The 13268-nt window shown below is 56.9% G+C and overlaps 2 pseudogenes; both read left to right on the forward strand.

The window, feature by feature from the left end:
* Nucleotides 1–6911: 6911 nt before the first annotated feature.
* On the forward strand, nucleotides 6912–8451 carry LOC136303283 (zinc finger protein 345-like; annotated as a pseudogene).
* A 1553-nt stretch (nucleotides 8452–10004) lies between these two features.
* Nucleotides 10005–13099, forward strand: LOC136303375 (class II histocompatibility antigen, B-L beta chain-like; annotated as a pseudogene).
* The last annotated feature ends 169 nt before the right edge of the window (nucleotides 13100–13268 follow it).

Raw genomic sequence — 13268 nt, forward strand, 5'->3', positions numbered from 1 at the left:
GAGACCCCCCCTGCAGCCTCTGGAGATCCATGGGGATGCAGAGATCTCCCCGCAGCCCCTGGAGGAGCAACGCTGGAGCAGGGGGATGCCTGACAGGAGGCTGTGACCCTGTGGACAGAGGGGCCCCCGCTGGAGCAGCCTGTCTTTGAAGGACTGACCCCGTGGCAGGGGACCCATGCTGCAGCAGTTTGAGGGGGGCTGTTGCCTATGGGATGGACTGGGGTTGGAGAAGTTCCAGAGAACTGTCCAGTGGGAGTTCCCCAGGGTGCAGCAGAAGAATGGCTCCTGTCCCTTAGCAGAGGAAGAAGCCTGAACTGAGGGGCATGAACTGAGCGTGGCCCCCCATTCCCTGTCTCCCTGCACTACCGGGGTAGGAGGTAGAGGTGGAAGGAGGGAGGGCTGGGGATGGTGTTTTGAAGGGTTTTTTCCTCTCGTTGTCCTACTCTGAGTTTGTTAGCAATAAATTCAATTCATATGTCCAGTTTGGAGCCTGTTTTGCCCGTGACGATGTTTGATGAGGGAACTCTCTTGCTCCTTAACTCATGAACCCTTGGTTAAATTTTCTCTCCCCTGTCCTGCTGTGGAGGGCACTGACAGAGCAGCTTTGGTGGGTGCCTGCCATCGGACAGCACCACCCCACTACAATGGGACACGTCCTTGTGTGCCCCCGTGCTATGGTGCCACTGTTGCTGTTGCTTTTGTCTCCCTCATCAATTTTATCTTTTGCATTAAATGCTTGCGAAGTGCCCCCGGTGACCCTCGTGTTCCCCCGGCGCCGGCAGCCCCGTCCCTTCCCTGCTCCCCCTCCCACGTCCCGTCCCGGCTGGCGGAGCCTTGGAGCTGCCGTGGGGGCCGTGGGGCTGCCCCGGGGGCTGCGCCCTGAGCCGGGGCCCCTTCCCAGCGCTCCCAGTCTGCCCATCCAGCCCGGAGCAGCCGGCGAGGGCTTCAGCTGGGACGGCAGGGGGGCGATGCTGAGGGGTGGGACCCACCTCGCTTGGGTTTGGTTTGCTCTTCCCAGCCTCAGGAAAAAAGATTTTTGGATGTTTCTGCCAGAAATCTCTCCCCTCCTCCACTCAGCCCAGGGGCGTTGGGGGTTTTCCCTCTTTTTTTGGCGAAATCAAAGCCGTGCACCTCATTCTCATAATTATGGCCAGGAGAAGTGACGGCTTTCCTCGGAGCCGGTGCCGGGGAACACGCGGGGCTGGGAAAGGCGGGCCGGGAGGTGCGGAGAAGTTTGTTTGTGTTTCCAGCTCAATCCCGACTCGGGCCCGGGCCCGTCCCAGCGCTGTTCCTCATCTGCGGCTTTCCCCTCACACAGCCCGGGGGCGGGGCCTGAGAGCGCGGGGCGGGTGTGGGCCGTGTGCAGAGCCCGCCCCTGGCTCGCTGCCATTGGCGAATTGTGGCCTCACTCCAGAATCTCGCGCGCCGATTGGGCCGAGCGGGGCCAAGCCCGGCCCCCGGGGCCGCCCCCCGGGCGGGCGTGGCTCGGCAGAGGCGCCATTGGCGGAGCGTGTGTGCGGGCCCGGGAGCGGCGGCAGCGGCCGGAGCCCGGTGAGGCGGCGGCGGAGCTCGGAGGCGGCCCCAGCGCGGGTGGGAGCCGCGCTCGGTTCTGCCGGGGCTCGGGGCCGGCTGCGGGCGGAGGGGGCGGCAGGGGGCTCTGGCGGGTTCCTTGTGCCGTGTCGGCGCCGTGTTCCCCGTGGCCGGAGGGCGCTGCGGGAGCGGCTGCCCGCGGTCTCCTTCCCGCCGCTGCCTCGGCAGGAGCCGGTGCCGGAGCAGCGCTGCCTCGTCCCGCTTCCTGCGGGTAGGACGGAGGTGGCCGCCCTGTCCCCGGGGCTGTGCGGGAAAATTCCCGTGGCCAGAGGTTTGTGTCCCCAGAGGAGACCGAGGAGTCCTGTAAAAGTGACTTTATTCCTGAGCAAAGGGAGAGGCCGTGCGGCGTTTGCCGTGGGGTCTCTCCAGTTGTTGTCGTACTCGACCTCCTTTTTATCCTGATTTTCCCTTCTGCATCTCCCTGTCCCTTTGCCCATCGAAAAACCCGTACCAAAGTTTTGCCATCACTTAGAGCCTCCCACAAACATACACAAAAAACATTCCAAAACAATCAAGTTTCTTCTACTTCTTCTCCTGAGACTAAAAATTGTTTCTCACACCCCTGGTCAAATCTAACTGACCACATAAAAGTAGGAATATTACCGAAAATGTTCCAATGGTGTAATCCTTTCACTTAAACTGTGAGAGAAACGAGAACTCTCCAACAATATTTTTACTGTTAGAGAGTCAAGGCATTACTTCATTTTGGCCAGGATGTGCAACACAAATCATTTCATCCACACACAGCCCGGGTTTGCAGAGAAAATCATTCCATGACACGTGTGAATTATTAAAAAAATATGAATATCGCCGTAATGCCGATATCCAACTGTGACGGACAAAAGACTCTCTAACAGTTTAAAGTTAGGAAGTGTATGTTTAATGACGACGCCGGGCAGCGTGCGGGATAGCTCCCAAACACACGCACCCCTACAGAAGATCACAGGGTCTTTTTATGTACAGAAGTATTGAATACCCAAAACACAAATGTATATTCATGACTTCAGTACATCCCATTCCCCGCTTCGTATGGTAATTAGCCAAAAGCTATTAAGCATGCGTGGTTTGTTCTTTGAAATGGGTTAGTGGTCTTTTTTATGGGGCAGGGTCTCAAAATGATGAAGTAAGTGAGTCTTCTTCGCTTTGACTTTTTAACCTTTTAGTGTTGTGTGACATCTGAATCCTGTTTTCCCAGGAGTATTTGATTTCTGAATTCATTGTCCTTCTTGAAGCCTATTGATCAGTCAGAATACACAAACATAAGTTGACAGGCCTCATGATTTATCAGTTCCTTAAATCCGGCTTCTGCTTATCAAAAGAGAAGTCTATCTGTCTTACTTCAGCAATATCTGGTTTAACTAAAATCTTTAATTCTTCAAAATTAATGTTTCACGTGAGTTTTACTGGATTTTCCCTAAACGTTAAACAGTCTGAACCCATAGAAATCCATGGGTTTGATTTTCATTGCTTCCAAGTTGTGAAGTTCTCAGTATTTGGTTTCCTATTGGAGCCGGATTTCTTTGCCTCTGATGTTAATTAGGTCGGCACTCCTGGATTTCCTTACCAGCCTTTTCCAGACCAGGTGTCTCCAGCTATTCCAGGGGCAGTGTCTGGGGTAGATGTTGGTTGCTGTTTGCTGATGGTCGTTGATGTTTTGTTGCTGGTCGTTATCTTTGTGGGTGTCTTTTGGGCTATTCCCAGTCTGTTTAGTTGGTAAACTCATCTCTGTTGGGTGGTGTAACATCCCTTTTAAAAAAAAATCTTCTAAAATTCCTTTCCCCAGGGCAAAGGCAAACCAAGCTTGAGTAGAGAAATTCAAAACCCCCTAAATTTAAAGCCGGTATATTTTCCAACAATGTAATCCCTTCCAGCCCAGTGTGTGAGTGTGATTGAGAGCCAGAGTGGAATTCTCCCGTTGTCTTCCCCAGCCCTGTGGCGAGTGCAGGCACAGAAACCACTGAAGCTCCAGCAGTGGCAGCAAGGCTTGGCCCCCAGTGTGTGGAGATGCCCCAGGAGGTGCCCAGGCAGACGATTCCAGCAGAGGATCTGTGGGCAGGCACAGGGGCTTCCCCCGCTGTGGAGCCCTGGCTGCTGCTCCGGTGCCTTCAGTGCGGGGTCAGTCGTGGCCTGTTTAACATCCACAGACAATTCCAATTCCTTTTGGGAGTCTGGGAGAGCCATGGCTGGGGCATCAATCATTTTGTTTTTTCATTTTCTCAAGTTCTCTTTCTCATGTCCATACCGCAAAATTGAGGCTGTGTGGGGTTAAAAAGTCATACAATGTTCTGAGTAGAACAGAGAATCCTCAATCCAGGTCCTTCAATTCCCCATTAATCCTCAGAGTTGTCCCAGCTCCATTTTAGTCCTGGGTAACATTACTTCTGAGATTCTCTGGACCCTCTGTGGGTCCATACACCACAAACCTTCAGTCAAAATATGCCCCAAATATTTAACTTTTTTCTCGAACTTTTGCGCTTTTTTTTTTGGTTTTTTGGGTTTTTTTTTTTTTTTTTTTTCCAAATACTCCATGATGCTTTTTAGCCTGAAAATTGAGCCAATTCACAGAGGCTTCTTCTACCACTTCTTGACCTCCTGACTGAAGCACGTCATCCACATCCTGCATTACAGGGATTCAATATCAGGCTGTAAGCCCTTCCTTCCCTCCCTTGGAACACGGGATTGCTTTTAGACACCACTTGTCCTGGTTGCTTCAGAGTAATTTGGAGAGGCTGGGTATCTGATTTTCCCTCTTTCCCTGGGGCTGCCCACACTTGTGGGTTCACTTCAGCACAGGCCTTGCCAGACATTTGACACAAACGTACAAGAGAACTAGCCTGTGTTTCACCTTTTACAATATTGATTTGCATTTCCAATATAGCCATCACATACCTCCCCATTAAATTACAATCACAATTAGGAGCAAATAACAATTCCTGCATTTCAAACCCATCCCCCACATCTGCCGATAGTGGTTGACTAAAACACATCTTTCCCACTTGTCCCTGAATAATCAAAGACATTTTTGGGATTTTCCCCCCTTAGGTCTAAGATCCAGAGTGGATGGAGAGGCCCCTGTGTGTATGAGGAAAGGCCTCGTGTGGATCCAGCCCCAGCCTGAATGTTGTCAAGGGCTGCAGTGTGGTGGGTCCCTGGTGGAATGGGAGCTCTGGCAGCCCCAGGAATCCATGTCCATGCAGGGGTGGACTTGCTCCTGCTGAGGGTGCTGCCGTGTGTGCCTGCAGTGTCCTTGTGGCCTGCAGATGGAACCCTGCTTCCTTGCCAGGGGCTGTTTGGGTGGGCTCTCCCCCGCCGAGGAGGGCAATGCCTGTGCCAGGTGCTTGTGGCCGAGCCCGTCCCCTCGGTGCTGGGGCCCCCTTGGGCGCTGGGGTTCATCCCTCCGGGGCTGTAGAAACTCTGCCATGGCCTTTGCCTCCAGCTTGGCCTTTTCCTCCTCCCTTCTTGCCTTCACCTGCTGTGCCTTTGTGCCCAAGTGCTCCAGGGGCTTCTTGTGCTGCTCCTGCAGCCCCCCTGAGTGCCTGTGGGTGCTCCTCCTCTGACCACTGCTGAGCTTTCTGCAGAGTCATTCCTTTCTCCAGCGACCCAAACATAATCCTTAAAGGAGAATCTCGATCCTTCCCAGAGTAATCCACATTTCCCAGCTGTTCCTTCCTTCCTGCTGAGCCCCGGCTGCCCCACAGCTCCCCACAGGCCCCCAGCCCGTGCTCCCGGTGCCGCACCTCTGCGCCCGCTGCTGCCGCTCCCCAGCACGGAGAAACCCCCTGGGATCCTGACCTCCTTGTTTTCCTTTCCTGGAAACCGGGGGTTCAAAGGATCTGCAGCAGCTGGCAAATTTAGAGGATAAGACCCTGCTGAAAAATGTCCCAGTCCTCAGTATTTTTCTCTTCCTCCTCTTTTCCATCATCCTTATTTTTACTGCAGAGATTCCTCCTGCTGCTTCTTGCATTAACCATATTCCTGCACACTCCCCATCACCCAGTGCCTTCCCAGCACACCAACGCCATCCATCCCCACTTGTGTAAATCCCTTCTGGACTTCCTTTATTGCCTTGCTGGGTGTCCATGTCCTTAATTACCTCTGGGAGTAATTAATGAGAATGTGCAGACTGCCTCAACATTCTCCAAAGGGACCCTTCAGAGATATTTCGGGATCATCATCCCTTTTGCCAGGACGCCTTCCTGGCTTTCCCTTTTCCACCCTCCATGGATGCCCTGCCATGTTCACTCCCTGAAGATCCCAGTGTCCTCACTGATGAGATTTTCAGTGCTGTCTCCCTGCCGATTCTTCACAGACCCCCCTGATGTGTCACTGCTGATCTGTCTCCTGGACACTCTCGGGTCCCCAGTCAAACCCCCAGTGCCGCCGCCACCCCAGGGAGCCGATCACCCAAACTGGGTGAGGCACCTTCAGCTCCACTCACTGCCCGCCGCCCCGGACAGTGGAAGGAATTCCAGAGGAGCCCCAAGGTGTGTGGAAAAATTGACATCACCAGGGGTTTGTGTCCACAAAGTAGACAGAGGAGTCTTGTAAAAGTAATTTCATTTATAGAAAAAGGGAGAAGCTATGGGACATTTCCCATGGGATCTCTCCAGCTGTTGGAGCACACAGTCTCCTTTCCATCCTAATTTTCCTGGCTGCGTCTCCCTCTCCTTTTCCCCATTGGCTGAAGTATTGGGAGGTACAGACTTCCCAATCCACCTACTACATACCCCCCTTAATATGCACCCCACTTCTGTATAGGTAACGATGTTCATATCTCTATTAAGTCCTTGTTCCTCTTCTCAATGTTCATGGATTTAGCAGGACCTTGGCTGAGCAGCAGTCTGTGTGGTCAGTTAGTAACATTTTGTGGAAGTGATGGTTTCTTCTGTCCCTTCCTTATGTCCAAGTGCCTGGCCCTATCCCCAAGCAGATTCGCAGCATCTGTTTGTAAAGACACTTTCCTTTCTTCCTTTCATGGGGGTTCCCTGTTTACGGGTCTTCATCATTTTCGTGGGAGTGAATCTTGGTTTTTCTGATTATTATTGGGCCTAAATGTTGGTGTCTTGGTTTATTGCAAGGGGCTGCATCTTTATATTTTGGAGAAAGTTTGGTGTAAAGTACAGTATTTGTGGAGTTTTTGATCTGTATCTTGACATTTGGAGGACTTGTGCGCTGAATCTTGGTGTTTTGGAGGTTCTTACAGACACGAGGTAGCAATGACTTCCTGAGATGAACTTGGGCAAGGAGAAACCCCCAGCCTAAAGCACTCTCCTCTTGTTTTCTCCCCAAACCAGGATTTGTCGTTCCCAAGGAGTGACCATATGGAGAAGGAGGAAAAGCCCCGGAGATCCTGCAGGAGGAGGGGCTGCAAACCCAGCCCAGGGAGCTGCGAGGAGGAAAGACCTCCCCTGTGCCAGGAGGGCGGCCAGAGATCCAGCCAGAGCTCAGAGCTGGTGGAGAAGCCTCATGGAGGGGAGAAGCCCCACAAGTGCCTGGAATGTGGGAAGGGTTTCAGCTACAGCTCTGCCCTGATCCAGCACCAGGTGATCCACACTGGCGAACGGCCCTACGAGTGTGGGGAATGTGGGAAGAGCTTCAACCACAGCTCCAGCCTGATCCGGCACAAGAGGGTCCACACTGGGGAACGGACCTTTAACTGTCGGGAGTGTGGGAACAGCTTCAGGCACAGCTCTGGCCTGAGGAAACACCAGATGATCCATACTGGGGAAAAGCCCTACAAGTGTGCGGAATGTGGGAAGAGCTTCAGAGAAAGTTCGGCCCTGATCCAGCACCAGGTGATCCACACTGGGGAAGGGCCCTTCACCTGCTTGGAATGTGGGAAGAGCTTTGGATGGAAGTCCATCCTGAAAAAACACCAGCGCATCCACACAGGGGAGAGGCCCTACGAGTGTCCTGAGTGTGGGAAGAGGTTTCAGACCAGCTCTGATCTCCTCGTACATCAGCGGATTCACCGTGAGGAGAGGCCCTTCCGCTGCCCCAACTGCGGGAAGGGCTTCAAGCAAAACTCACACCTCATCAAGCACCAACGTATCCACATTGGAGAGAGGCCCTACGAGTGTCTTGAGTGTGGGAAGAGGTTTCAGACCAGCTCCACTCTCCTTGTACATCAGCGGATTCACACGGAGGAGAGGCCCTTCCACTGCCCCGACTGCGGGAAGGGTTTCAAGCAAAACTCACACCTCACTGTCCACCGGTGCATCCACACCGGGGAGAGGCTTTACGAGTGTCCTGAGTGTGGGAAGAGATTCTCCAGGAGCTCTCACTTGACCAAACACCAACAGAGGCACCAGAAGGGGAGCCCTGCGAGTGCCCCGAGTGCGGGAAGAGCTTCGTGCGCTGCTCCAGCTCCATCCCCCATGGGAGGATCGGCGTTGGATGATCCCCAGTGACCCGTGTTGGGCAGAGCCCTGGTCACCTGTGGTCCTGGTGATCACTGTTGGGAAGACACCTGGCTGCGGGGGATCCACATCTTCCTGTCTCCCTGTGGGTACCTGGGTGAATGCAGGGGCAGGAACATCCATTGTGACACAGACCGACACTGGGAATTCCTTGGGGAGAGCAGATTTGTTGACTTTCAACCCCAGAAGTTCAATCGTATCTTCTGGTGGCATCAAGGAATACTGGATGGTCTTGGAGGTCTTTTCTAACCTCAGGGATTCCAGAATTTTGATTTTCTATTGCCCAAGGGTGTCTTCTGCAGCCAAATGTTGAATTGGGCCAAGACCAAGATTTTGGAGACAGTGGGGTGGAAATCCCTCCAAAAAAGGTTCTTCCCTCCCACTCAAGCACGTGGATCCTCAGCTGGCATGGACCAGGGAAATCCTTTTCTTCTGGCCTTGATTTGCTTTTCGTTTCTCTTCATCCCTTTAAAATATCCAACTGGGGTAAAAAAGATATTGAACTAAGACATCTGGCGGGTGATGGGGGGACATGGACATGGAGAGCGACATGGGGACACGTGGACGTGGTGGGGATGTGGCCATTCATGGAGACTTGAGGAGACATAGGCACAGATGGAGACATGGGGGACAATGACAGGGATGGAAACATGTTGGGGTGACAGCCATGGGTGAGGACATGGTGGGATGTTGGAGTCCAGGGCACGGGGAAAACCCCTCAAACTGCCCTGGGGTGTCTGGGACCCTTGCCTTTGACCTTAGTCCATGGGAAAAACTGCCAACACTTATGGATGAAATGAAAACAACATAAAATAAATTAGATAGTAGTTTAGTTTGTCACAGGGTGAAAATTTGTAGTTTTGGGTTTTTAGAATGGAAGTAGATAGAAGCAAGATGGAGAATTTTGGATGGTGTCTTTAGTTCTTCTGCTCCATCTTCTGCTGTTCTGGTGGCACAAAGACATTGGTAGAATGTAGGTGATGTAGAAAATTGCGTGTCTAGAATTGGTAGCAATTATTGGTACAAAATTGTACATATAGTACATTTTAAGAGTTAATTGGATTAGAAATCTTTAAGAGACCTTGGACAGCAGGTCTTGTGTTCTTGGCAGTGACGTCTTTCAGCGCGTTAAGCCTGGTGTAAGGTGGCACACTGAACTTTAAGGTAAGAAATGAATCAACAGCTTCTAAGGCCGAGCTGCAAGTTCTGCTTTTCTTTTGAACCCTGGCACAGAACTTTGAAAAGGAAAAAAACCCTGTTTAGGGGGATGTTGGACACAAAATACAAGAGTGAGACGTGGCCAGTGACATGTGGGGACATGGCCATGGCTGATACCATGGGGGGAACTTGCAGGGGCTGTGGGGGATTCTGGGTTTGAGGGAGTTGAGGGTTCCTGGGAGGGCCTTGGGGCTTGCTGAGGGCTTTGGGGACCCCAGGCCCAGCGGCTCCGGCTGCGCTGGGAGACCCTGGCGGAGGTTCTGCTGCTTCAGCTGCTCCCTGGGACTGGGGCGAACTGGGAAGCTTTATTGGGAACACTGGGAGCAGCTGGGCGGGGACAGAGGGACAGCAGGGCTTGGAGGGACACACGACCCCCCGCAAATCATCATGAGGACAGAGTGGGGGGTCCCAGCTGGGCCCGAGGCCACAGGGAGGGGCAGCGGCCGCCGGCGGCTCAGGAGCTCTGTGGGCAGAGAAAAGGGGGTGACACCGGGCTGGGGGCCCCGGGGGGAGCACACACGCTGCGGGGGAGGGTGGACACGACCCCAAGGAGCCCCCCTCACCTTCTTGCGCAGGTAGAAGCCCAGCCCCAGTGCCAGGAAGACCAAGCCCAACCCGAAGGCCCCGATCCCCGTCAGCACCTTGCTGTGGGCAGCGTCCGGCGGCATCTCTGGGGGCCCGCAGGGTCAGCCCGGGCTGCAGCCCCAGGGCTCTGCAGGGCGGGGCTGGGGCTGTCGGGGGCACCGTGGCCAAAGCCTCCCGGGGCTCTGGGCACGGCACGGGCTACAAGGCCACAAGGCCGGGGCTGCTCCGGGCGCTTCCAGTCTGTCCCTCTGCTGTTGGGGGCCGGGTGTGGCCCTTTGTGACACGGGCGGTGTCAGGGCCCTCGGTGATGCGGGGTGCCATTTGCTGTGCCCCGCGCGGCTGCGGGGGCAGGGACAGAGCGGCTTTGGTGGGTGCCCGGCACCGGGCCGGCCTCAGCCCTGGCCACGGGCACCGCCCACATCCCGCGCCGCACCTGCCGACACATTTCTGGCCACACCTGAGCTCCCACCTGCCCCGCAGCCCGGGGTTCCGCCGTGCCCAAAAACCCCCAAAACCACCCAAAAAACCCCGGGGCGGGGCTGCGGCGGCCCGGAACCCGCTCAGCCAATCCCAACACGGGCGGGGCGCGCTGCAGCCAATGAGAGCGCGAGTTGGTGTTTTTGGGCCTCATCACTGGCCGGGTAGAGCCTGGGGAAAATCGGCTCCCAAAAGTGCTCTCGGCCAATCAGAGCGCGCGGCTTTGCTGCTGCTGAGCCCGCGCTGTGTCCGGGCCGGTGCTCCCCGGGCAGCGCGGCTGCTTTGGGGCTGGCGGCCCCTGGCCGGCGCTGGCCATGGGGCGAGTGGCGGCAGCTGGGGCCCGACTGGTGGCACTGGTGGTGCTGGGAGCGCCCCCGGCTGCGGGCGCGGGGCTGTCGGGTGAGCGGGGGGCGGGAGGCGGTGGGGCAGGGGGGGAGAAGGGGGCAAAGGGGGGAGCCCGGAATGGAGCCGGGGGAGGGGGAGTAGGGGACCCCCGAAAGGAAGAGCGTCATGGGCTGAGGGTCGGGGAAAGGTGAGGGAGGGCTGGGAGAGGGTGGGAAAAAGGGGAAAAGGGGAGGGTGGGACACGAAAACTGAGCGGGAGGGGGCTGGAAATTGGGGGGATTGTGTTTAAAATGTTGGGAAAGGCGGGAAAAGCGCAAATAAGCGGAACGGGACCCCAAAATAGATTTGCGGCGTGGCTAGAGGTGGGAGGGGAAGGGAGAGGGTGTGAAAGGGGAAGTGGGGGAAGGGTGGGAAAGAGGAAGCGGCAGCGCGGGCAGGAGGGTCCCATGGCGGCCGTGGGGCACAGGGGTGCGGAGTGGGGATCCGGGGTGGCCCCCGGAGCTCTGGGGGTGCTGGGGGGGCACCCCCTGACCTGTGTCCTGCACACTCAGCGGTGTTCCAGGAGGTGCATAAGGCCGAGTGTCACTTCATTAACGGCACGGAGAAAGTGAGGTTCGTCACATCTACAACCGGGAGCAGAACGCGATATTCGACAGCGACGTGGGGCGCTTCGTGGGCTACACGCCCTGGGGGGAAAAGTGTGCCCGGCATGGAACAGCGACCCGAAATGGATGGAATACATACGGGGTTTTGGGGACAGTTGCTGCCGGCAGAACTACATGATTTGTGCCCCGTTCAGCGTGGAGCGCAAAGGTGAGCGTAGGGCAGAGCGTGTCCCCCGGGGCCCTGCCCTGGCAATGACCCTGGAGTTCCTCAAAACCTCCCTGCGAATCACCCCAGAGGCGTCAGCCCTCCTTAGGACCGTCCCCGGGGACTCCTGTCCATCCCAGTGAAACCCGTGGTCTCCCAGTCCATCCCAGTCCATCCCAGTGTTCCCCCGCGCGTTCATCCCGGCCCCGCGTGGAGATGACGCCTCTCAGCCAATGAGAGCGCGTCTCTCTGATGACTCACCAGTTGCCAGGCAGACTCTCAGTGCCGAGTTCCCCGCGCTGGACTCGGCCTCCCAGCGCCGCGCACTTCATTCCCAGTCCCTCCCAGTCCTTCCCAGTCCATCCCAAGCCCACACCGCCCCTCCCCTCTCTCTCCCAGTTCCCCCCAGCTGATCCCAGTGTGTCCCCGCTCTCTCCCAGTGCCCCCCAGCATTTCCATCTCGCTGCTGCCCTCCAGCTCCCAGGCCGGCCCCAGAGGCCTGCTGTGCTCCGTGATGGATTTCTACCCCGCCCACATCCAGGTGAGGTGGTTCCAGGGCCAGCAGGAGCTGTCGGGACACGTGGTGGCCACCGACGTGGTCCCCAACGGGGACTGGACCCACCAGCTGCTGGTGCTGCTGGAAATGCGGCCCCGGCGCGGGCTCACCTAGACGTGCCAGGTGGAGCACGTCAGCTTGGAGCAGCCCCTGAGCCGGCACTGGGCTACGGGGGAGCCACTGGCCGGGCTGGCAGAGGCACTGGGATGTGCTGGGAGTGACTGGGAGGGAGCTGGGGAGAGGCCGGTGGGAAGTGGGAGAGGGGCTGGGGGCTGTGGAAGGGCTGGGCAGGAGTTTGGAGGATGCTGGGGAGGATGGGATGGGGTTGTGGGGGTGCTGGTGGGCGCCGGGAGGGAGTTTGGGGGTGCTGGGTGGAACTGGGAGGGATCGGAGTGAGGCTGGAGGGGCTGGGAGGAGCTGGGCGATGGGAAAGAGGGGCTCGGGCTGAGGTTGGTTGTGCTGGGAAGAGACTGGGAGGGGTGTGGGAGAGTCCTGGAGGGGCTGGGAAGGGACTGGGAGAGGGTTTGGAGGTCCTGGGAGGCAAGTGGGAGGGGGTTGTGGGATGCCGAGAGGGACAGGAGGGGCTTTGGTGGGTGGTGGGGAGGCCGGGATGGGATTGGGAGGAGGTTTCAGGGGCTCCTGGGTGGGCTGGGGGAAAGCAGGAGGGAACTTGGAGGGGCTTGGGGTTTCTGTGAGAGGTTTTGGGGGGTGCTGAGCTCCACGGCCCCCCCAGAGATGCTGCCGGACGCCGCCCGCAGCAAGGTGCTGATGGGGATCGGGGGCTTCATGTTGGGCTCAGTGTTCCTGGCGCTGGGGCTGGGCTTCTACCTGTGCAAGAAGGTGAGGGGGGGTCCCGGGGCTGGTGGTCCCCCATGGCCGGAGCGTGTGTGCTCCCCCCGGGGCCCCCAGCCCGGTGTCACCCCCTTTTCTCTGCCCACAGAGCTCCTGAGCCGCTGGCGGCCGCTGCCCCTCCCCGTGGCCTCGGGCCCGGCCGGGCCCCCCACTCTGTCCCCGCGCTGATTTTTGGGGGGTCGTGTGTCCCCCCAGCCCTGCTGTCACTCTGTCCCTGCCCGGCTGCTCCCAGTGTTCCCAGTAAAGCTTCCCAGTTAGACCCAGTCCCAGTTATGGGGGGGCAGTGGGGAGGGACCTGGGGGCACCCTGTGGGTGGACCATGATTGGCGATGGAGGCAGAACCGTCCTGGGATGGATCGAGAATGGGGAGCCCCATGTGTCCCCCCTATGTCACCCCACTCTCAGACTCCTTGGGAG

Source organism: Chamaea fasciata, unplaced genomic scaffold (assembly GCF_029207755.1).
Source record: "Chamaea fasciata isolate MVZ Bird 193981 ecotype frontalis unplaced genomic scaffold, bChaFas1.0.hap1 SCAF_32, whole genome shotgun sequence".
Classification (NCBI taxonomy): domain Eukaryota; kingdom Metazoa; phylum Chordata; class Aves; order Passeriformes; family Sylviidae; genus Chamaea; species Chamaea fasciata.